The sequence below is a fragment of the Ictalurus punctatus genome, chromosome 13 (genome assembly GCF_001660625.3).
Source record: "Ictalurus punctatus breed USDA103 chromosome 13, Coco_2.0, whole genome shotgun sequence".
Classification (NCBI taxonomy): domain Eukaryota; kingdom Metazoa; phylum Chordata; class Actinopteri; order Siluriformes; family Ictaluridae; genus Ictalurus; species Ictalurus punctatus.
In genome coordinates, this window is record NC_030428.2 from 20,593,946 (window position 1) to 20,620,003 (window position 26,058).

The 26,058-nt window shown below is 38.6% G+C and overlaps 1 protein-coding gene across 3 annotated transcripts in view; it reads left to right on the forward strand.

The window, feature by feature from the left end:
• Positions 1–1,712: 1,712 nt before the first annotated feature.
• Positions 1,713–26,058, forward strand: part of ppm1bb (protein phosphatase, Mg2+/Mn2+ dependent, 1Bb) — a 35,454-nt gene continuing 11,108 nt past the window's right edge. For 2 of the 3 annotated variants that reach the window (XM_017483730.3, XM_017483727.3), the window contains exon 1: positions 1,715–2,090. The gene's annotated coding sequence lies outside the window, so the exon portion shown is untranslated. Of the gene's footprint in view, positions 2,091–26,058 lie in introns of all 3 variants that reach the window. The other variant, XM_017483728.2, reaches the window with a different exon arrangement.

Here is a 26,058-nt window from a genome sequence, read left to right on the forward strand (position 1 = left end):
CTTCAGTAAGCACTTTGTCCTGCTCAGGGTCGCAGTGGATCATGGAGCCTATCCCAGGAATACTGCACATGAGGTGGGAACACACCCTGGAATCCACCAGTAGCCTATTTTTGGAAGGTGGGAGGAAAATCAAGAACCCAGAGGAAATTTGCAAAATTTTGTGAAGCTGAACCACATAACTATATAACATGTACTGTTGAGGGATAGAAAAAAGTTGCCAGTTGGACCAACCCAGGAATCTTATGGTCAGAGTTTGGTGTGAGCAGCATGATTCCCAGGATCCATCCTGATTGCTGTGATGGCATGGGAAATTCCTTCAGAACTACAGCAGTTTTAAATTTACAAGGCACACAACATCACTGCATTGTGCCAGGAACATGAAACTAACTTTCAGTCACCTATGCAGTCTCAACCCTATTAGACATTAGGCATCTTTGTGATGAGGTAGAAAAGATTGTTCACAACAATTCTGTGCAACATTCCAAAGAGCAGCAACTGCGCATGGTGCTTTCTCCATGGTACAAATTTCAGACATATAATATCCAGTATGTAGTACGTTATTAGATAGATGTATCTAATAAACTGACAATTCAGTGTGTGTTTAATTTAGGTTTTTAAAAAAAGCAGTAGGCATCTCAACTCAAGAAAATGCTCATTTGTGGGATATTTGTTTCACACAAAATACACCCATGGTACTCAAAGGACCCCCAAGGGTCTGTGAGCAATGAGCAACCAGTATCAGAGTACTTATAGTTGGTCATTCTTTTACTTCTTCTTCTTCTTCTTTTTCTTCTCCTTCTTAGTTGTTCATTATTCTAAAGTTCTTAAAGCCTTTACTTACTGGTCACTTGAATTTAAGAATAATAACAATAATAATAATAATAATAATAATAGTAATAATAATAGGGTGTATGATGGCTTAGTGGTTAGCCCACTGTCCACACATTGCCAGGATTAGGGGTTCAATTCCAGCCACTGCCCTGTGTGTGTGGAGTGTGCATGTTCTCCCCGTGCTGTGGGGGTTTCCTCCGGGTACTCCAGTTTCCTCCCCCATGCAGTCCAAAGAGATGCATGGTAGGCGGATTGGCATGTCCATAGTGTCCGTAGTGTATGAATGGGTGTGTGTGAATGTGTATGTGATTGTGTTCTGTGATGGATTGGCACCCCATCCAGGGTGTACCCTGCCTTGTGCCCTATGCTCTCTGGGATAGGCTCCTGGTTCCCTGTGACTCCAAAGGAAAAGCAGTATACAAAATGGATTTATTATTAGAATGTTTTTTTTTATTATTATACTAGCATACACATTCATCAAGTGATATTTTAAATTAAACAAGGAAATAGTGCTGTTAATATGCTGCAATTTTAACATTGTGTAACTGGTTTGGGTCTTGTGGTTGCAAAGTTCTATAATCAATAATTTAAAAAAGCTCACACGGCTTCAATAAATAAATATGATGGTACATGTGAATAGTTAGATTGTGTTCATAAAACAAATCCGGGCTATTACATTTTTAACACTGAATTACTCTCCTGGGTCTAGAAAGTTTGAGAACCCCTCCGAATAACTCGATCTAAACTTGATTTGTATGATTCGGATAATTGACAATGTCTTAGCCAATAGCATCACATGATTTTCCATCATGCGCACTGTTTGCCTGTAAAATAATCCAATGAGAGGGCTGAGTTTGAAGATGTCCAGCCAATCAGAGAGCTCCATCATAAGCTCCCACCTCTTCACAAGACTCTGACCCGATGAAGAGCTTGGCCCTCTCTATGGGAGAAAGATTATTTTCAGTATCCGTACAGTTGTTTATTTCATATCGGGAACCTGTATTCATGCGAGACTTTCAGTTATTTCATGTTTAGGGCGGTGAGTTGTTCAGGGGCGCAAAAAAACTGGCCCTAAAATGCCAAAGAATTCACGCTGTGAAACACCGAAAACGGAATTATCGGCTCTCATGTAAAGTAATATCTGTTTGATTGTTTGTTTGTTTTTTTTAAAGAAGCGAATTGAAGAATTTGGGATAAAATATCCAGAGGTTATAAACAGAAGTCGGAACGGAGTCTGTGTATCCGTGGTATTTTATAAGGTAAGTAACGTTAGCTAGCTGTGTGTGACTCATTAGCTCGGTTAGCATGAACGCTAGCTGGCTCTGTCAGTTTATTTAGCGCTGACGCTAACACGGCCTGGTTTTCAGCATTACCTAAACAGGTTAGCCAGTTAGCTGGGGTGCTAGCTAACACACACACACACGCACACACGGAGAGTCAGTCTCTCTCTCTCTCTCTCTCTCTCTCTCTCTCTCTCACACACACACACACACACACACACACACACACACACACACACTGGTGGTGTGTAAAAGCGTTAGCAAGAGGAGGTGTTGTGTAACAACGGATATTGATGGGGCAGCTTGTTTATTGTTTATTCGGGTCTAAATCAAACAGTTTGTGTATTTATCTGTAAACACATCACGTCATGTGAAATAAGAGACAATTTTGTACATTAATGAGGTGTTTATTGTGTGTGTTGTCAAACGCCCGTCAGAAATAATCCTCAAACTCGGCATTAAAGGAATATTTATCAGGACTCTACTAAGAAATTGTCTGTTTTTAAATGAATTTGAGCTTTTATCTCGACCTATGTTTTTTTTAAATTACTTTTTAAAAGACGCATTCGGTGCTTTTATACTAGGCTAGTTAGTACACATTATATTATACAGTACACGATATTTCACTTCTGGTGGTTTGCTTGTGTCACTTTAGCTGGTCCCCCCTCCCCCCTTGCATTTGTGTTGTGTTGTATTGGAAGTTTGCTGAACATTTTTATTACAGAAATGTTCAGTAAAAGTGTTGAAGTAAGATTTCCCGGTGTTTATGACGAGTCCAGGCCCGCGAGGCCTTCACTCTCAGGCACGCGCACTGCTGAGTGCGCTAGTGTGGATTTGTGTAAGTTTTTTTTATTTACGGGCTTGTTTCTCTGCTTTACGCATCCGTCAGTTATGTTCACACATTGGTTTTAACACAGTACCTCTCGAATGTATGTTTTTTGGCCATTTGTTCTGTTTAGACAAGATTCAAGACCATTCAGTTTTTCCACATGCGTACTATACATTTGTAACTTCAACATTAATACCAGGTATAATATCACAGTCCAAGATATCAAAACAGTACTGTGGCCCCAAAAAACCTTATCAGACATTCGTCACACTGTGTTTATGCGGGTGTTTCTTCACCTGTATGATCTCGCTCTACAAATGACCCTGAAAACAGAAACAAGAGTCATTTTAAAATCATAAGGTTAGGGTGTGATGGGAATTTTCTACCTCTTGTTTGGGGACTGTGAAAGTTTCAGTTATAGGCATGTTTGGGGTTGACTGAGTCAGATTTTTTTTTTTACCTTTCTGATAGGTTACTGACCATCTATAACAAGTGTGAAACTTTACTACAATTATACAGATAAATATAGGCCTAATGTACAATTCCCACCACCCCAGGTCTAGCTTGATTTTTAGCAGGCAACAGTCAGTCTCATGAACATAAATATTTCATATTTGTATATGTATCGTATTGTAAATGAAAATAATGTTTGGTGTTATATTTGGAGCTGTGACAACTATTCGATTATGAAAATTGTTGTCAACAAATCGCATTATCAATTAGTTGGTCTGCACACAGCATGAGGTGCGTTTACTTACTACATTACTTCTGAACCGAAAACATGCTTCGGAGAGTAAATACTAAAGTTGTGTCCCAAATGACGTACGATACACTTACACTATGCATTATCTCCTCTACCGTCTAGTGTATGAATTTTGGAAAGGTAGTATTGTCTCTACTACTGTATCTTCACTAACCGGAAGTATGTAATGCACATAATGTGACGCTGCTAACTTTAGCAGATACCCAGAGTCAATGAAGATGCATTTCTTTAGCTTACAGACAGAGCCGTAATCGTCAAGTGACTGAGGAAGAACGTGTGCCATGTCAAAGTCCTCTAAGGCAGTGGAGCATTTCATATTAAACACCATGAAGTAGATCAAACTTTACGACGTGGAGTTTGTGTAGCGTGGACACATGACAGTGATGCACAAGCACAAACTTATGTTTATGTCCAAAATACTCCAATGTGTGCAAGGGGCATGGGAAACTGGTGCAAGTTTCTTAAAAGGTTTAGTTTGATTCAAGTTTGTCATTATATGTTCTATTTGCGCACTTACAGTGTAACTTCTGTCGTTTATTATAATAGGAGTGATCTGTTAATAATGAGGCCGTGTTGCGCCTCACTCGCGGTGCAGACGCGGTGATACACAGTGGGACTGCAAGTAAGATCTGTAATGTCTAATTAAAATCACTATGATCAAGGTAAACGCAACTAAAACAATATGTCTAAAAAGCAGTGAGTAACAGAAACCAGAAGGAAGGTGCAGTGAAAGTGAGATTTTATTATTAATGTAGGACTGTAGTTTATCAGTGCTTTTTTTTTTTTTTTTTTTTTTTTTTTTTTTTTTTTTTGTGCATCCATAAAAAAATAAATTGAAGCCCTAATTATATTTTAAGTAATTGGATGAATATACAGGGGAGCATGGTGGCTTAGCAGTTAACACGTTTGCCTCGCATCTCCAGGGTTGGGGGTACGAATCCTGCCTTCTCCCTGTGTGCGTGGAGTTTGCCTGATCTCTCCGTGCTTCGGGGGTTTTCCTCAGGGTCCTCTATTTTCCTCCCCCAGTCCAAAGACATGCGTTGTAGGCTGATTGTTTCTAACTTGTGCGATGGGTTGATGCACCACCAGGGTGTCCCTTGCCTTGTGCCATGAGTTCCCTGGGATATGCTCCAGGCTTCCTTGCGATGGATCGTCTGGATTTCTCACAAAAACAAGATGTTTTAACAAAACATTTTACGAAATATTTTTGGTTTTTTTGAAATAGTATTTGATATGGTAGTGTGAAATTTCTTGGACATGACATAACTGTGTTTAAATCTCGACTTGATAAGATTGTCAGGATTGGAATGGTCAAGCATGTTCTTATCTGTGTGTGTTTGTGTGCGATGAGATTGCCCAGTCCAGTCTGTGACCAGATTTTTAACCTGTTGATTTATTGGACAATGTGAGTTCAGTCAATATCTTCCATCATGTTAACACCTCAAAACAGAACATCCTTGCTTCGACTCATTGGCTAAGCTGTCACTGATTGTGTGTTTGCAAGCATGATGAACGTGCCCAACTGGAAAGAGAGGGAAAAGAAAAGCCAATCTGTGTCCAGTTTGAAGAAGGGCCATGCTATGTGCAACTTGTAACCATACAAACTCCTAAACAAATAATGACCAGTAAAGCAACTCAAGAGCCAGCTTTTGTTAGCAGTTAGTAACTTTAGCTGCATTTCCAATGAAATTACCTGGAACAGTTAGTCCCAGGAATTTTTGCAAAGGACCGTTTTGGTTCCTCCAGACCTTTTTGTTTTCTGCTTTTCTATCGCGGCCCAAAGTACCGTGAAGATTAGGCAAATTAGTCAGTTGACATACAGAATGACTGCGCGCGACAATCCCTTGGCGAGGATATGAAGCCTCGAAGCATGTTACTGTCAAACTAATTATTGACACAAAGTAAGCTGATTTTAAGGATGCAAGATGTTTGCTGTAACCAAACTGGTGGTGTAGTGGTTGGTATTCGGCGCTCTCACTGCCGCGGCCGGGGTTCGATTCCCGGTCATGGAATAAAATTTATTTCTCTCTCTGGATAAAAGTTAGTGTCGTAAAAACGGACAGTCTATTTTCTGGAATTTGATAACGACACTGCAACAACAACAAGCATGGAGGAGATTCACGCGGTGCTGCTGTTGATTGTAACGTATTGCTTTGCTAAAAGGTCATTGAGAAAACCCGACGAGCAGTGGTAGTAAAGCGAATTCAGAACGCTGGTAATGCTAAGCAAATGGATTTTATCAGCTATTGCTGCGATGACTGAGACAAACACGCATGCACAAGCTTTTTTCTGCACTGTTTCCTTGTGTGAACAATGCCCAGCTTGGTTAACCCACTTGAGATTTTTAAGTATACTTTTTCGTTGCTGGTCGTCATTTCCAGTTCCCGCTGTATTTCATCCTCTGCATAAATACTTATTAAGGCCTGAACCTCGTCGTTGGTGCGTCGGTCGTATTTCTTAAGAAACTCCATTTTGTGTCGCAATAAACAGCAATTACTGTACGCACCGCAACAGACGTTTAAAAATGGAGGTTGGAAAAAAAAAATGTTGCGTGCACTCAACCAGTCAGCATTTTCAGCGCCCGAGTCCCACCCCCCAAAGGTCCTGAACTTTGAAAAAAGTACCACCTCCTGAGTAGGGACTTTCTGAGGGGGGAATATTTTACTCGGAACTTAATTTACATCCTGGTTCCTCCGGTGGAGTACTTCCAAAATTCCCTAGCTTCTGGGGAAAGTTCCTGCAGTGGAAACGTGGCGTTTGAGTCAATTTTCCTTCTAGTCAACTATTGATAAATGCAGAATATGATTGATTAAAAAATATGGTGAGGGGGTCCTGAGTGGTGCAACAGGAAAGCATTCACCATATCATCAGGAAATCGCAAATTCGAATCTTGACAATGCTCTGAGTGGGAGGGATGACATGCATTCTTTCCCCTGTCAATCACAGTGACCCTAGCCAATCATTGGCATCTGTGAATGTGGAAGAGGGCAGATAGCACTGTTCTCCGAGGGTGTTGCGCTGCTCTGTGATGCAGCATGAGCAACAGTTTGGAAATATTTTGTGCTTCCTCCCAGTCACCGTTTTAGCCATGAAACTTCTTGAGCCCTATCTGGAAGGGATTCAATTTACATGGTGTCCTGGGGTTATTTCCTGTTTTATAGATGCTCCTCTTTGACTTTATTTCCATTCTGGATCGGCCACATCAGGGATTTTCTCCATCCTCCTCTGTTTACTGATTATTTTACTCCTATCTGAATATGCATGTCCATGATTGTCTATGCAGATGTTGCTTTGAGTTGGAAAGAAGGATGTTCTACTGTTGCCATGTGCCATATTTAGTTAAGTAGTGCATGGATCAGAGTCCCTCCCCCAGATATTAAACACTTCCTGAGTCTTGAAACGAAACATGAAACGCTTCTTGCATACTTTGTGATTGCTGTTTTTATTATGTTTTAAAATTGCTGCTGGAACTTTGGTTTGCCTTAAAGTGAAATAAGAGTCTCTTCTTTACTCAAGTACCTTTACAACTGCTTGGATGTGATGTGAATGGAGAGGGATCACTGAAAAGCCATGTAAAAAAAAAAAATTACTACAGACGTCCTCCGAAGTACTTATCCAATCCGAGTAGGGCTTTTTGCCTGCTCTGTTCTGAGAGTTTAGCTACTTATGAAAAAAATTGTTTTTTAAAAAAAGTGGTTATGGCAAAGGAAAATGTGATTTTAAATGCAGTCTTTACACTTTTCAGAGTAGTTCTAGTGGGGATTTCGTTTTAATCACACTCAAGTTAAAATATAGACATGGGATGCACTTTTACTGTCACATTCGGAACTGTTCGTGTGCCGCATTTCTTTCTGTGGCTGAATCTCAAAATTGTGTGCAATAAACACCATGCACTATTTACACCATGAAAGACCATTGTTATTCCCTAGTTAGAACACCTAACTAGTGAATAGGAAGACTAGTTGATGGCACAAGCTGAGGCCTAAGTGGAATTTTTTTTAAAGCCCTATTTAGATTCAATAATAATTGATTTTGAAATCGTTGACAACGAATCTCATTAACGATTAGTTGGTCTGTGCTCGGTCAGTCTCGCGATACAGTGCAGGGCTTCTGGATCCTGCTGTTCACAGCAGAGGAAGAGGAACGTGGTACGCAAATTGAGTTACATAGAACACACAGTCTTTGTAACAAAGATGTCTGCAGATTTTGGCATAGAGGACGACTTGCATGTTTGTTTTTTTGTTTGTTTGTTTTTTGTGTCATGGTTCTCTCGAGTGTGTGTCGGAGATCTATGCGGAAGTTCAAATATTTTGTGAATAAAGACTTAATTTTGTTTTTTTTTGCACATGCAAAGCATTCATATCACTTCATAACATTGGGATTAAATTACTGGAGTCACATGGATTTACTTTTATGATGCCTTTATGAATTTTTGGGAGCGTGAACATTTTGGTTACTGGACTGGCTTAGTTTATTTAAATTAATTGTCATTATATGCTGTGATTGCACACTTGCAGTGTAAATTCTGTCATAAATCTGTAAGGGATCTATCTGTCACGCCGCCGCATTGCTTCTCTCTCTCACAATGTAGACTTGGTAAACAGTGGGAGCACAAGTAAGAGCTATAATGTCTAATTAAAATGCTACAATCAAAGTAAACATGAGTAAAATAATGTGCCTAAAGGCAGTATGTCACTGAACCTGTAAGGTGCAGTGTAAATGGGTTAGGGTTAAAAACAAAACAAAAAAATTAATTTAGGACTGTAGGTTAATTATCCCTGCTGTTTTGGGCATCTACAAATAACACATCTGCTGTGTAAACATTTATTGGTTTACTTTATATTTATGGTGGCAGACTTTGACACCACTCTGCCACCAGTACTGCTGCTACACTTATTTGCTGCTACACTACACAATAGTTTACAGTCCATGTTCTGCGTATTTATTGTCCTGCGCTCATCTCACACTGTTCGGTATTTGTATTTTATGTAGTCTTGTTTACTGTTACTGTTGTGCTGCACCATGATCCTACAGAAACGACATTTCATTCCAAACTGTACAAGCTATATAGAGGGATGACAATAAAAAAAATAACTACTTGACTTTTTATATTTGCTTTATTATATAAACTATAAAATATTTCATTTATCACATCTCATATCGTCATTGCAATATCCAACCACCATTTCAAATCTTATTTTTGTTCATAAAATATTGCATCCCAAGTCTATTTCTTGCACGGTTTATAAAGTTGATTTTACATTTTAGTACGTGGGAAAGCTCTTCACATGAGTATACGTATGTGTTTGTTGAAGCCGTTTTCATTATTTGATTAATGATTGGGTTGTGTTAGTCATTTTGCAAAAGTTAAATTCCCTATTGTTTTGTAGGCTGTACAGATAAATTGCACTGGGCAGATATTGACTGAATTTATTCCTCAAAATGTATTCATTCGTCTTCAGTAACTGTTTATCCTGATTAGGGATGTCGCAATACCAAAAATCTAGCAGTCAGTACCTATACTGACAAAAGTACACGATACGCAATACCACAGTGTGGTTTTAAAAAAAATAATTTAAAACTCCCCTGGTGGACAGACTGATACTGGCAAAAAGAGAGAGCGGGTGATATTTTAGTTTATAAACTCTGTCTGACAATGACTAAAACAGTGGTGCACTCCTAAACGCCTGCGCACACACACACACCCCTTATACTCTGAATACAAGCATTAGTTTAAATTCACTGATATGGTGGCAGGCCAAAAAAAACCATTAACATTTGAATAATTATTAGTGACCTTATTCTACATTTAGTTGACAGGACAGGGGCTGAATGGCGATTCATGGTGGCCCATTAGGAGCTAGTCTATAATGTTGCAATGCGTTAGCGTTGTTAACAGATATTTGGCTATTGCAAACATTTCATGGAGCATAATGTTAGTGGGTTTTACAATGCCAGCTGCCTCAAACGTGTGTAATATAAAAAATATATATATATATAATATAAAAAAATATGAAAATGTGTGTCTGTACACCACACACACACTGTGGAGCAGTTAACGTAGCCAATTCATCATGTACTGGCTTTTTTTTTTTTCGGAGGTGGGAGTGAACCCAGAGGAATCCCACACAGACACAGGGAGAACATGTGAAACTCCAGACAATAACTCCAAGTCCAGGATCAAACTGGTGACCTTGGAACTGGGAGGAGGCAATTCTACCTGTATTACTGAATAAATACTGAAAATAACAGGTCTTGTAGTTTTGTTGGGAATTCCAGCACATGCTCAATTGTGTAGGGCCTGAAAATTGGGGATGAACATGTCAGTGTTGCAGGATATTTCTACATCTGCTGCACAATAGATTTATTTGACATGCCTTGTAAGACTGAAGTGTAGGTTTGACATAATTCATGTGATAAAACACCATCTGATTACAAAACTGGATGGAAATTTTCTCACCAACTCTTTCAGAATACTGATTTTTGCTGTTTGTCATATAGTTGGTTTATTTAAATAAATAAATAAATAAATAAATAAATAAATAAACAGTAACTCATGGTCCATATGCCATTGGCAGAATACCTATTTAAACATCCTAAAATTAAGCAGTAAAGGACTGTTTAAGCAATCCTTCCCCTTTTCCTCTGAAGTTGTAGAGAATTATGGGAAATATAGGAAATGTAGTTACATGTATAGATTCACTAAGACTGCACTGTGATAAATATGATGCCATTGGCTCAAGTCATACTGTGAGGCTTAAGTAACAGTCATGTCTGACACTAACCAGTGTGTGAAACTTTTGACCTCTAAAGCAGGCAGTGGTGCTTTGCAAACTGCTGACTGGGGCTGCATGCTAACGGATGGGGGTTGCTGTCAGCATTCTGTATAGGCGAGATATCTTTGATTGGTTCCAAGGTAGAGCACGTCCAAGGCTTGAGTATTTTAAAGCTAAGGCTTCTGGTGTGGGAAAATTATTAATGGTTCTCACTCTTGATGTTGGTGAGCCTCTGAACTAGATTAGAAAGTCCCAGGACACCTGCTACCGAGACTCATTTTGGCACACATGAATGTCAAAAGGATGACTCGGTGGCTAAAAGATTTTCATCATGCTGAGTGAATTCCCATTCATTGCTGATCCTGAATGAAGTGTTGACATGCCAGTGTTAATTACCATATACAGGTGCATCTAAAAAAAAATAATAAAAAATACTATATTGTGCAAAAGTTAATTTCCCCCCCATAATTTAATTCAAAAAGTGGAACTTTCATATATTCTAGAGTCGTTACACAAAGTGAAGTATTTCAAACCTTTTTTTTGTTTGTTTGTTTGTTTCAATCTTGATTACGGCTTACAGCTCATGGAAATCAAAAATCCAGTATCTCAAAACATTAGAATAAAAACTTTATAATACAGAAATGTCGACCTTCTGAAAAGTATTTTAATTTATGCACTCAGTAATTGGTCTGGGCTCCTTTTGCACGAATGGCATGGAAGCAATCAGTCTGTGGCGCAGCTGAGGTGTTATGGAAGTCCAAGTTGTTTTGATTGTGGCCTTCAGGTCAGGTGAGTTGGCTGGCCAATCAAGCACAGTAATACCATGGTCAGCAAACCAGTTACTAGTAGTTTTGGCACTGTGGGCAGCTTCCAAGTCCTGCTTGGAAAGGAAATCAGCATCTTCATAAAGCTTGTCAGCAGATGGAAGCAGGAAGTGGTCTAAATCTCCTGGTAGACGCTGCATCGACTCTCGACTCGAGAAGACACAGTGGACCGACACCAGCAGATGACATGGCATCCCAAATCATCACTGACTGTGGAAACTTCACACTGGACTTCAAGCACCTTGGATTCTGTTCCTCTCCACTCTTCCTCCAGACTCTGGGACCTTGATTTCCAAATGAAATGCAAAATTTCTTTCATCTTCCCCATGATTGTGGTTATGTGTTCTGAACCAGACTGAGATTAAAGGTTCAGGAAACCTTTGCAGGTGTTTTGAGTTAATTAGCTGATTAGAGCTCTTCTCAGGTCGACATTTCTGTATTATAAATTCTTTATTCTAATATTGAGGTACTGGATTTTTGATTTTCATGAACCGTTAGCCGTAATCATCAAGATTAAAACTAAAAAAAGGCTTGAAATATTTCACTTTATGAATTTAGAATATATGAAAGTTCCACTTTTTGTGTTAAATTATGGAAAGAAATTAAATTTTCCATGATTTATTAAAAATTTGAGATGCACCATGTACCATAGTCTCCATGTAATATGCATCTGAGTCCTGTCAGTGGTTAACAAATAACTGGTGTTTATTTATTTATTTATTTTAAACTTTATTTATTTATCGACAGACAAAATTCTGTCTCAGTGAAATGTACTCCTAATTAAATAAGACTGACAAATTTGTGTTCAGATATGCCCAGGGATGGACAAATCATTCTCAGTATCAGTTATTAGTCACCAGTGTCTTTTTAACTCACTTGTCCTCCCAGTAGAGAAACAAAAACTTCTTGCTGACTTTGGTAAAAGAGAGTGCATTCATTTGTTAAATGTAGCACCTGATCCTTCTGGACTCCCCCTAAATTACAGTACAGAGGGGACTCAGACCGACCTGAAAACCCTTTGGCTGTGTAATCCTTTGCAGTTGTAAACATGGTATGTTGCTACCTAAGCTGTCACACATGTTGGCTATCACATACACTGAAGAACATGGCAATCCTGACAAAATATCTTATCTTTGGTACTGAACAGTGTTGAGCTAGGAGATTCAATCTTTTTATATGTGATATATTTAGACTAGGTTATTATACCATGAAAATTTTAAACTGCAACAACCCCTAATCCATCACCAGAGCAACATGGCTGAAGCAGGTGTCTCTGCTCTCTTGCTGCTGCTTCCTTAGGACCCAAGGGCCACTCTGGGTTTTATTACACAAGAAATAAATGGAAACAAAACCTCAATAACAGATTAGATTGGGTAGCATCCAGGGGTTCTCAAACTGATTTTCACTTACTCTTAACGATATGCTTTTTTGCTTTCTCTCAGCTCCCATTGTGACACTAACCAGTCAAGAACCTGAATAACTGGTCCAGAGTTGTTGTGGGAGGGGAAAAAATGTGGACTGTCTGAGATGGTTTGGGAAGCACTGCTCTAGGCACATATCTTGTAAATTGCTTTGAAAATATTTTTTGTCTAATGCTCAAGAATCCCCCCCTACGTGGTTTAAAAAAAAAAATGCAGAAGTTAGAGCTAGACTGTCCAGAATTCACAGCAGATCCACAGTATAAAGTCCGAAGGTAGTTACCATAATCCGCTGTATATACAAACACTCCTGTTTCTATCACAGCTGGCTTGAGTGTGGTCTGAAATGCGGGTTAAAATCCATGGCTGTGTGCTGCGCTTAATGTAAGTCACACTTGGGTTGAGAATTATTGAGTGTGATGTGCGTGTGCATTTCAGGTGCATGCCAGGCAGCAGTAGGTAATGGTATGGTAATGGTACACACTTTTTGTTGTTGTTTATCATAATTATTTAAGGCACCATCTACCATCAAGCGATCTTTCCATATTAATGTTGTTGCCATGAAATAAATATATTTATATGACACTGAAAAAGATTAAAAAGGACATTTTAATAAAAGGGTAACATTACACCTTTATAAATCCTGATCATCTTTTCACACAATCCAATGTTTTGATATTGCAGTGGTTCGATTTGTCATTTCAATATAAGTGTTAAAAAAAAAAAAAGGAATTTTATTTGTCAGTCTCGTGTCAAAATTGTCTCACGAAACTTGTATCGGGATGTCTCGTATCGTGGCTTTAGTGTATTTCATGCTTAGTAGGTACAGTTCGGGCTGCACCTAACAATTTTGATAATATATTAATCTGTCTTATTTCTTTGATTAATCGTTTAGTTTGATTAAAAGGCCAACTTTTTTTCTGTAAAAAAAAAACAAAAAAAAAAAAAAAACACACAAACAAAAATCGTTATTACACATTCTGCCCAATGTTGTCCTTCAAACATTGTACAAATTGAAGGCTATGAAAAAGGTATTAAATGTATCAGTAGGCTATTTAATAAAAAAAAAACTATTAATGTTATACTTTGAAAACAAAAAAAAGATTGTCCACAAGCTTTAAAGCAGAAGTTAAATCACTATTAAAAAGGCTATAAAAGAAAAACAAAAGCACAAACTAAATGTTAAGTGGTAAGAGGTTGAAAGTTCTGTAGTAACACACATTTATTCATCTGAACACAGTAACGTTACTTTATTCTGTAAATATATAACACATCTTACATTTTTATACAGTTACATGTTACATTAACTAGAGCTGCAACAACTAATTGATAAAATTGATGAAAATAGTTGTCAACGAATCTCTTTATCAATTTAGTTGATCTGTGCGTGGCCTATCGGCTATATCGCTAAATATAGCATCAAACAACATTTGATCAAAGTGAATATTGTAGTCAGTGTTATTGCGCTTCCTTTCTATTTTGCGCTGTTTGACACGCATGCTTGGATTCGCGCTCATTCAGTGAAGTTTAATGGAGACTCACTCGCTATCAGGACGAGCCTTTATGTAAAATGGAAATACTAGCGTGAATTTCTAACGTTTACAGAAGGATATAAAGGTATAAATGTCATTTCTGTGCTGAAGAAAACGTGTCTGGAACCCGTTAAACACCACACGCATTTGTCGCAGCATCTGACACGACAAGCCACGTTAATACACTTATGATTTTGTTTGAAGCGCTTAATATAAAACATTCTCATGTTTTGGACGACCTGGATCGTGCACTTTCCCCCAGCAGCTCTCTCTGTGACCTCCGCTGTGTTTCAGATGTGTTTTATTCATAGAAATGCGTTTTTCACCATTGTGGAGTGACGTCACTGACGGGGTTATCTACAGTGATGCCACAGACCCAACTAATCCATAATCAAATTCGTTGTCGATTATTTTAATTATCGATTAGTTGTTGCAGCCTTAGTTAAAGTTCAAATATATATCCTGGCACTCTTTAACCCTCTTCCTGAATTTAACCCCAGTTACTGGTACTGTTTGCTATTTCTTGCATTGCCCAAATTTACTCCAACAACAAAAACAAACTCTCCAACCATTTGTAATAAAGCTATAATGGGCAGTCACTAATGGACAGCTTAACCTTTATTGAATGTCATTATTAATTTAGCAGGAATTAAAAATTCAGTGTGGTCTGAAAAGGTTTGCTGCCTAATGGATAGAAGTTCTTCATTTTGTAGAATTATCTTTAGTCTAAAACAGTTGAAGGTATTGAGCTGGTAGAAACTGTGGGTGGGCGCATATGCACAAAACGTAAGCTTAAACATATGCACAAGACAAAAGCCTCTGTCCGCTGTGCAGTGTGCGAGTTGTAAGTACACTGAGTGCCAGTTTAAACTCTCTTTGGCTAAAACACTCCATCAAATTCCACTTGGAATCTTAATGCAGTTGTAAAACATCTTAAACAACATGAAGCTCTGAGTTAACTTGCAGCATGTTGAACTGGCTAATAAATTAATGAGCGACAAAATCACTTTGAACCGGATAAACCACCATTTTCCTGTCGCAAGAATTGGAGTGGTCTGCTTTGGGATTTTACACCTCGCATGTGCTATTAAAGTTTAATCAAATGCAAATTTGTCCTCATTTACCAGTTAGCTTTCACAGTTCAGCCACTGAGATAAATCGGTGAAAGTGTCAGTTTGTACAGGCATGGAAAGGGTGAAAAAAGCTGTTCATTTCACAAAACTGAGTCATTCACACATTTCTAAGACACTGAGCTAAAAATATTGTGCAGTGACTTGTTAGTGATGAGACCCATATCCATGATATGCTAACAAATGCTTGGGACGATTGACGATGGGTTTCGGAAATCATCAATAGAGTCCAACTGTCGCGATGTCTGTCAGCAGACGATTTAAATGTCACTCGGAAAACATGTCTGAAAGTGTGTTGTATCTTGTAATACATGTTTCCTTTAGTCAATTTTGTAACCTATATTAAACTTAACAGTAGAGTAGATCAACAAATCCTCATTATTTGACATATCTTTAGAGCTGCAACAACTAATTGATTATGAAAATCGTTTTCAACGAATCTCATTATCGATTAGTTGGTCTGCTCGCGGCACGGGGTACATTTATTCACTATGTTACTTCTGTTCTGAAAACACACTTCGGAGAGTAGATACTAAAGTTGTGTCCCAAATGCCGTACTATACACTTGCACTATGCACTGTGTCCTCTACCATCTAGTGCAGGGGTTCCCAAACTTTTCCAGGGCAAGGCCCCCCAAATGGCATTAACATTTGTCTGAGGCCCCCCTTTTGCAAGATGTCTTTAAAACACATTAAAAATAGAGACTTCTGAATATATCCCCCTTTTTTAAATTAATAATTACATCTTACATCTTTATATTACATTACATTAGGAATTGATTGTGTGTGCGTGGTTGTCTGAGAGTGAGAAAGAGAGGACATAGAAGTGGGAGGGATGGGCACACCAAATTGTTGAGGGCCCCCACTTTGAAAAACACTGGTCAACTGTATGAATTTTAGACAGGTAATATCATCTCAAATGTAACAATAGCGTTTTTTTTGGTTACTAACCGAAAATATAAGCTGCTTCCCAGTCAGTGGCACATGACATCATACGCACGTAATGTGATGCCGCTAACTTTAGCAGATTTATTTCTTCAGTTTTCTGAAGAAAACTTTTTTCAGCTTATATGGCCTATGATCTTGCTTGAAGTACCATTACAGAAATGCATGTGATTTAAACTGACAAATTTATGAGCGACATGTCAGAAAGAGATCGGTCCTACCTGTTAATAAATGCAAGTGCTGAAGTTTTATAATGCATGTATGTAGTCATGTCACCGGATTTTTGAATCATCAGTGTCCCAATGTGTAGCAAGCCAGGGTCCTTACCAGTGCCTGAACTTGGGGATAGGGAGAAATAGGAATAGGGAGCTGATTGAGACACACCTATTGTGTCGTTTATCAGGGTGTCTTCACTATACAAGAATTCATTAAAGTATCTCTGTTGCTGTTCATCACCATGCACATGTAGTTTATATCACAGTTTTTTGTTGCTTAGTTACAGCTAATAGCTTATCAACAACAGGCAGACCGATATCTTTCTAACCAAAAAAAAAAAAACAACAACTTTGGCTCTTATACCTCTACTCTGTACACTTTGCTTCTCTAGAACTCAATTATAAATCTTGCATGATTGCACTACTTGTATTGTTCTCCGCTTGATCTATCGCTTTGCTTGTATTTCCTCCTTTGTAAGTCGCTTTGGTTAAAAGCGTCTGCTAAGTGAATAAATGTAAATGGTCTGCACTTAGACAGCGCTTTTTTTAACCTTAGTAGTTCCAAAGCGCTTTACACTGTGTCTTATTCACCCCATTTTCTCTCTCTCTCTCTCGCTCACACACACACACACACACACACACACACTCTCACACACACACACACACACACACACACTAGTGGTAGCAGAGCTGCCACCCAAGGGCACTTTGGCATGTGCAGTCATGTGGGCCGGGAATTGAACCGCCAACCCTCTGATTAGTGGACATACTGCTCTACCATCTGAGCCATAGCCGCCCAGATAAATGTAGAGGTTTTTAATTTCAGCCCTAACTTCAGTTTCGTGACATTCCTGATCTTGTTAACAAATTAATTAACTAAAAAAGAAAACTAAACTTTAATGCTAGCGGTTGCTGCAGCATCTGATTCGTAACTAGCGTCCGTAACTTTTTCCACTGTGATCATGTAACTTGTATACAACACATTTATGCACATCTGACCACGTCCCCCCCCCCCACCCCCCCATAGTGGGCACGATAGGATGACTCCATTGTACACACAATCTCACAAGCCTTCCCCTGCCTTTTTGTCCTAAATAGAGAAATGTTTTTATGTTTTGAAGCATGTAAACTTGCAGCGAATTGCAGTGTTGCTCCCTGTCGTATCAACACAGCACCGCTCTTGTGAATGCTATTAAATACTAGTACTCAGATATGTGTCATTTATTATTTAAAACTTGTGTGGAGTTTATAGAATAGTATGGAGTTAACCCTAGTCTGGACGTCAGCACTGAAATGTTACAGAACACTGCTGCTCAGACCTCACTATTTTATTCCATTTTAGTTTTTTTACAGTACAAGTGAGCATTCCATTTTAAGTGTGTCTAAACAGACAGCTAATATTAGCTGCTAGCAGAGGGCTAGGGGTTATCATCAGAAAGTAATTAGCAGCTATTCCTTGAAAAGAGCGAGGGAGCCTTGCATTTAGGAAAAGCGTGTAGAAAGCTGTGGATAAAATAAAGGTGTACCTGCTGATGTGTTCTCTGGTTGCAGCCTGTGTTTAGACTTGCATAAGTCTAAGCACAGGCTGTACCAAGCATTTTACAGAAGCTAACAATTGCTAAGGCTGACTCTTTTGGACACATTGTTAGAGCAAGTCTTTGCTTATTCTCCTGTAATTCGCATGGCCTGAATTAGAATATCGATGCTGATAAGCTCATATATATTAAGATGATAGTCGTAAGTCTTTTAGTTAGGAGTCTGTTGAAACTCATAGCCGCAGTGTTTTGTAAGTATGACTTCCACTTCCCCTTTTCACTGTTACTGTGTTTCTTGGCAGCATGTTTGCACAGGAGACCTACATTTCTAGTTTCGCTCTGTGGTCTGCAATGAATGACTGGTCAGTGACAACAGTTTCAGGGGCAGGAGGTCGAGGGTTTTGTGGTTTCGAGCAAGATCGATGGCTTTGCGTGTGTAGTAGCCTTGTGCGTTTAGGAGTGTGGTCTTGAAATTCTAGTGCAAGATGTAGTAAGAGGTATTGAGTGTATAAGCTGGCCTGTGGCTACAGGCTGTGTTTACTCAGCCGAACGGTGCTGTACAGATATAGTCTCTCCATAAAGGGCCTTGTTCATCTTTTGTTTTGATTCCTTGGTGATTCAGCACATCTTGTGATACTTGGAGGTGTGGCCTGGTGTGAGAACTTTAATGTTAATTCTCTGTAGCACTGTATTCAACATGTGTGAGGACATGGAGCTGGCAAAATGTTTTTCTTACACAAAATGAAACTGTTACTTGTAACCTTATTAAAGAATTGAATGACAAGAATGATCGTGCCCTTTGCATGTTGTAGCCGGTTGGTTTACTGTTCGCGTTGCTTACTTTTTTCTGCAAACTATTTAATTAAAGAAACATAATTGAGTCAGCGGATGGACAAAATTTATAATATGATAGAAATTCTTCTGTGAGCCACCCAGATAATCCCATTACAGTGATTGTCAATACTGTGTCGGGGCTTTCGGGTTTGTTTTGACAGGAAATTTATAAATAGATCGTTTGCCAACTCAACAAAATGATATCATGATTTTGATCATGAAGGTTTTCTGCGGTATTGTGAAATGAGATTTTAAATGAGTTTAACTTGTAGCTAATTAAATGCCTTGGACGTATGTGAAAATACTGAATGTCAATTTGTTGTACAAGTCGCATGCTTTTATTTTGGAATCCAGGCAGATAATGAGTTGCAGTACAATATAAAGTTCATTTGCATCTCCAGTTGTGCAAGGTGTCTGTGGGTCTTTAAAATGTCTTAAATTCCTGTAAAAAAATAATAAGGCCTTAATTAGCATTAAAATGTCTTAATTTAGGTCTTAAAACCGAACCAACAGCGTAAAGCAGATTTCAATGTTATTTTGGCTGTTTGGTGTGTGAGATGGTAAACCCGTGTGACCGTGTTGCTCTCGGAGTGTGTGTGCGCGGCTCATTAGTGTTTTAGAGCGGCCCAGGTCACAGTAACTGCCGCTCCTCAGCAAGTTCACCTCTGTCTGTGCTGTGACTCGCTTATAACCTGCGTTTAGACGCAACACGCGCCAGATTGACTTTGGTTTTTCGTTAGTGTAACCTCACAGCATTTCACCTGATTGCTAATGAGAAGTGATTTTTTTTTAAAAGTTGTTGTTGCCAACTAAAAGGAGGTCTTCCTGCAGTTTTCTGCCAAAATAAAATCCACAAGGTCTAACACAAGTGAATTAAGTCAGAAAAATATTACTATTGCTATATTAATATTTATACCCCAAATAAAAATGTTGCTATTAAGTATTATTCAGTGTAATAGTGATATTACAAAATAGCAAAGTTTTTAAAAAAAAATATATTTTCTTCTTTACAAATCTTTGTGCATTTTATAACACTACTGATATTAAAGTACAAAAAACAAACAAACTAGTAAACACTTGTGAGGGGAAGTCTAGTACAGCTGTTGAGGTAGTGATTTGTAAGTTTTACATCTTTTTCCTCTTCTGACTGCCGTAATCCGTCTCTCTCATTTTTTTCTTCTCTTGGAAAGTCATGGGAAGGAAAGACTGGATTTTTTTTTTTTCTTTCAATGTTTGAGCAAGTGGTAATGCAAAAAGGATATTTTATCTGGTCTCCCATATACCTCTCTAGAAGTTTACCCTGCTATTGTTTACTTAAACCCAGAAGTGGATGTTTATGCATGAACACAATCCATTATAGCTGATGTATCATGTAGCACGATTGAAGTGACGTCCAGATCTTGAATATGGTATTAAAAAGTACTAGATTTGAAGTGCTGATTCCTGCAGATACCTTGTTTGTAATGAAGGGAAATCTTTCAGCTTTGTTAGCTGTGTGTTAATTGTCACCTACTGAAGCAGTCGGATGGGTGAAGCTCATACACTTATTTATGTTCTTGGTAGAAGAGGGTATATGGGGATTGTCATTTGTCAAAATAAATCTGCTTTGGCAACACTCCCAGGTAGTTATTTCCAGCCATACAAGACCATGCTTTTGTCTGTTTGCATGGAAAGAGACCCACAAATTTAAAATGCATTGAAAAACAAAATGATTGACAGTTGCACAGTTGTTTTGAATGCTTTGATGTAAACCGACACTGTCTGGAAGATCCACCCCTTCCACATATTTGTAGTGCGCTCAGCTATACCTCTGGGGAGTCCATGGTTTCTGTTGTGATAAATAGAAATGTTGCATTAATATGAAATCAGATCCGTCAGTGCATAAGTGCAACTTATCTAACTTTAGATAAGTATCTAGTAAAACTCACCTAAATATATTTATTAGGGATGTCACTGAAAAGTTGAAAGTGAAAGGCCAAAAAGTATATTATCTTAAAAAAAAAAAAAAAAAAAAAAAAAAAAATCAATTAGTCCTACAACAAGGTGTCAAATCTAATTTGACTGATTTGTAAAAGGATTATATTGATAATGTGCTGTTATGCACATTATACATAGTGGATACTGTGTCATACGTCATTTGGGACACAACTTTGGTTTGTGCTCTCTGCTGTATTTCTGATGCATGTTTTCAGATCAGTAGTAATGCATCGAATAAATGTTCCCCGTCCCGTTCTCAGACTGACTGATAGAGATTTGTTGACAGTGATTTTCATAATTGATTATTGTTGATTTTATTGATTAGATGTTGCAGCTACAATTTGAAGAGTAGTATGTAGATTAATTCAGATTCATATGTCTGTGGGTCATCTCCCATTTAAATGGGGAGAAAAGGCTACTCTAAGAGAGTACTTGCATGTTAAATTGCAGGGCTCCGTACATGAAGTGTACTGTAAAAGGTTGGCAGGTCTGGTAATATAATCTGAGTAAATGGCACTGGATGTCATGGCAGTGTAATATCGTGTGGGGTCTGTTTAAAATGGTCATATCCTACAAGTCTAGGCCACAATGTGTTAACCGCTCTATAAGGAGCGGATCATTATCTTGCCTTTCAAATTCTTTGGGGTAATCTTATATCCAGTGTTTCTGTCCACTTGACTCGCGTTATTAAATCAGTGTGTTGGCATGGTGACACCAGGCTTATTGTGTCGGCATCATATCAACACTCAGCACGATAATCCCTATATAATCCCAGTGGCCAGAGTTCTAAAGGTCAGTTGTTGAGTTAATAGACTTGATAATGTTACTTTGACTTTTTCCAAAACACGGTTGATTTATTCAATTCACCCCAATCTCCCTTGAAGCACCAAACGTTGATCCGATGAAGATTGAGAGTCAATGTTGTTGTTTTTTTTATATTGAGATAAATGCTAGTTGTATTGGTTCTATCTGAAATATTATGAATGTAATGGTGTGGCAACTTTATTGCCTTGAATACATTATTAATATAAATGATTCTATATTAACCAATGGTACAAAACCGACATGGAACTATTTAGGGAATGCTGGTGGAAGACATTCACCTCATATATATATATATATATATATATATATATATATATATATATATATATATATATATATATATATATATATATAATGTGTGTGTGCATATATATGTATGTATGTGTGTGTGAGTGAGATTTATCGGGTGTACTATAGGGCAGGGTTATGTATGCTATATTGCCAAATACGGTCATGTGAAAAAATAAGTAATTGGAAATTGTTGGCTTATTTTGACATGTTTGGACAAGCAAACCTTTGATCATCTTTGCAACAGAGATGCGGAATTCATAGTTGAATCAATGAGTGCAAGCTGTCCAGGCCCTGAAGCAACTCCAAATCCATAAAAATTTCCACCACCGTGCTTCACGGTGCTTTGGTCTGTGCCAAAAATGCCTGTTGTTTCTGTGGCCAAACAACTCTTTTGATTTGGGTGTCCTGTCCAAATCTGCACCATTTATTGATTGCTTTCCTCACTATGGAATGATGTATTTCATCCACACCCTTTTTTCTGAGGCCTTACATAACTTTTTAGATCTTGGCATAATGACTCCACACACCTCAGTAACAAAGGGAACACCAGACACTAGCTATAAGAGAGGTATAAATAAGACTGGTTCCACCTGCACTCCCTAAGCAGGTTCTAATCACTGACACCCAATCTTGAACACCTTATTCAATTTTTTTTGGAATTGAAGGTGTGTTAAACATAGGGGTGCACGCACTTTTTTCCATGTGACTGATCTATTTTTTGTTCGTTTAAATTGTGAAAATTGCTACTTAGTGTAAATCATATAGACAAGGTTTGCCCAGTTTGGAATAGAAGAACACGAGTGGCCTGCACAGAGACCTGATCTCTACCCCACTGAACACCTTTGGGAAGAACTGGAACACTGATTGCTGCCCACGACTCCTCACTTGACATCAGTGCCTGACCTCACTAATGCCCTTGTGGATGAATGAGCACCACAGCCATGCTCCAAAATCTAGTTGAAAGCCTTCTCAGAAGAGTGGAGGTTATTATAACGGCGGGGGGGGGGGACCTAAATCTGGAATGGGATTTTCAACAAGCACATATGGGTGTGAATATCCGGTGTCCACAAAACTTCGGCCATATAGTGCATTTCTGAGATTTAGCGATGTGGTGATCTAGCGGGGCACGGTGGCTTAATGGTTAGCACATTTTGGAGGTTTGAATCTCTCCTCTGCCTTGTGTGCGCAGAGTTTGCATGTTCTTCCCGTGCTTTGGGGGTTTCCTCCCCTAGTCCAAAGACATGCGTTGTAGGCTGATTGGCATTTAATAAATTGTCCGTGGTGTGTGAATGGGTGTGTTTTTGTGCAATTGTACCCTGCGATAGATTGGCACCCTGTTCAAGGGTGTCCCCTGCCTTGTGCCCAGAGTTCCCTCGGATAGTCTCCAGGCTCCCTGTGACCCTGCGTAGGAAAAGCGAGGTAGAAAATGGATGGGTGGATGTAGTTATCTGAAGGATGAGGTGAACCATAGATGATGTGTCCAGGTGCAGGGAATGGCTAACGAGAAAACCTGGCTGTAAACATGCTAACACATTGGCATGGGGTGGGAGGTGTATATGTGGTGCACCTTAGAGGTGATGCAATTATTTATTTATATACCTTTGCCGCTAGGTGGTGGCATTATGTTTTTGGGTTGATTCTTTCCATGCGGCTGTCCGAGATTATTGTTAGTGATTTCTCGAACAAGTGGTTGCATGTATGTTTGGATTCATATGGTGGCGTTATCTGTCTAACAAGCAGATGAACTGATTAGGTTTTAGAACTGATCAAAACAGGGCCAAGGTCACAGCAAGGTAAAATGTCTGAAATAGTTTTCCTTCAATAGCCTGTAGATTTTAACAATATTTCAGACTAGACTTGTTTGTGGTGGAGGCATCCCCAGTGACATAGTTGAGTTCTACTTGCTCTATTTGTTTATTTATAAAATAGGATTATTTTTAGGCATTGCCCATCCCTAGTGCATCATCTTTCCCCCATCTGACTGCTGCAGTTTGTAACCCAAGCTGCATTTGTAGGGGTTATAAATAGTGTGGTCCTCTAAACACGTGGGAGTGGCCAAGCAGACAGCCTTGGCAGTCCCAGCCATGACGATGCACAACAGTCACTACCTCCTCTAGAGAACCAGCCTCAACCATGTGGCTGCCTTAACAGCCTTATTTTAAGACTTAACAGCCTTTTTTGGGTGCATGCATACCATGCCTGGTGTTTGCGTAACAGTGTGCAATGGTAGCAACCACCAGCCAGAGAAGCCCCCCTCCTTCTGTGCAATTCTGGGCTTGCCCTTGGGGACTGCAGGCACTGATTGTAGACGTTAGCTAATAACTTGGATCTCGTGTATACTGGAGTTTACAGTGGCACTAGATCCTGCTGACCACTTTCATTTTCTTACTGAAACGGTCAGCCACACTGGCTTGTGCAGTACAGCGTCCAGGGAGCCGGATTGGGTGGATCAGTGCCAAAAAAAGACCTATTTCATGAACTGATAAAACTTTTCCGGCTGCTGCGTCGATACCTAGGACAGTTATTGCATAGCTCATGCTCCAGCCTCAGGCACATTTGTCTAATGGCTTAGTAATATATTTCAGTAGCTATTTGTGGAAGCATGTAATGGACTTAGAGGTTATGTTTGCACTAAGCAGCTTAAAGCTACTCTCTAATGTTTAATACCAAGTTTAGGTGCTGGATCAAATTCATGAGAAAAAAAAAAACCAACCAGTCTGATTAGTGAATTAATTGCAGCTTTGGCCTGGTATTATTGATTATTGTGTATTTTTGTTTTAGCTATGTTGATATTTTATGTTTATATGCAAATGAAATGGAGCATTAGATGCTTTTGTCACTGATGTTTCTAAATACATAATGCATTAATCCAGGTTTTTAATGTCATGTTGACTAATTTGGTATTAACGAGTAATACAAAAGCGAGTGTTGTTCTTAATATCAGTGTTTTAAATTGGACATTATATTATGTAATCAATTCTCACATGAAGGACCTTGCTGTAAAAAGGCTAAATCGTTTTCGAAGCATTAGAAAATTAAGCTTCAATCGAATTTCAGTTCGATTGAAATCTCTTTTAGTATGGTTCATTCAGTTGTCATCAGGTGTTCTTGTGCATTGCTTGAGTTTTTTGGTTCTTGTTGAGCAACAAATGGTATGAATAACTGTTTATTTAATGAGCCTTGCTCTTGAGCTGGAAAAAGCTCAAGATTACATAAGAGTTTTTGAATGTAGCTGATTTTATTCTGCAAATCCACTGCTGCTGTCTTTGTTGAGCAAGTTGTCATGTTGTGTAGCTATGGCTTTCTTCACATCATGTGGTGGGAAGTTGTGTAAGAGTATTTAGGTATAATGTATATCTTGCCCCTTTTAAATGGGGTTTAAAAATCAGTCATTTATGTATTTTCTAGTGTTGTATGTGTTTACGGAGAAATATCCAAAATATGCAAATGTCCAAATATTACCAATTTTACCTTCCCCAAACCGTTGCCACAAATTAATATAGGGTCACACAATTGCCTAGAATGTCTTTTGTATGCTGTACAATTATTATTTTTTATTTATTTATTCATTTAAAATTCATTCACTGGAACTAAGAGGACCAAACCTGCGCCAGCATGTCAATGCCCCTGTGCAGAAAGGTCCATGAAGACATGGTTTGCCAAAGTTGTGGTAACTTTCTTGGGGGGTGTGTGTGTGTATGTGTAAATATTATTTTATTTTGGGGGGGGTTTCTTTACAAAGCTGTCTGTTTTACCAGCAGTCAGTTTGGACAAGGTGTCCATGAAGGTTTTTATACAGGTAATTTTACTTTATCATATTCAAAATTATGCTAGTCACCTTAACTTAGACCAAATATTTAAAGACCTTTCACAGGGTAGAATATAAATCGAGATGTCCAGTGGCTTTGACTTACTTCTGTTAGACGTTTCAAATGACGCGAGGTTCTTTCAGGTAATGGTTTTTGCTCAGGGCTGCAGATTTGATTGCTTTTAGTGAGCTCTTTTAGACCTGTCTGTCTTGTAAATGTTCACCTAGATTAGCCTTCTTCTTTTT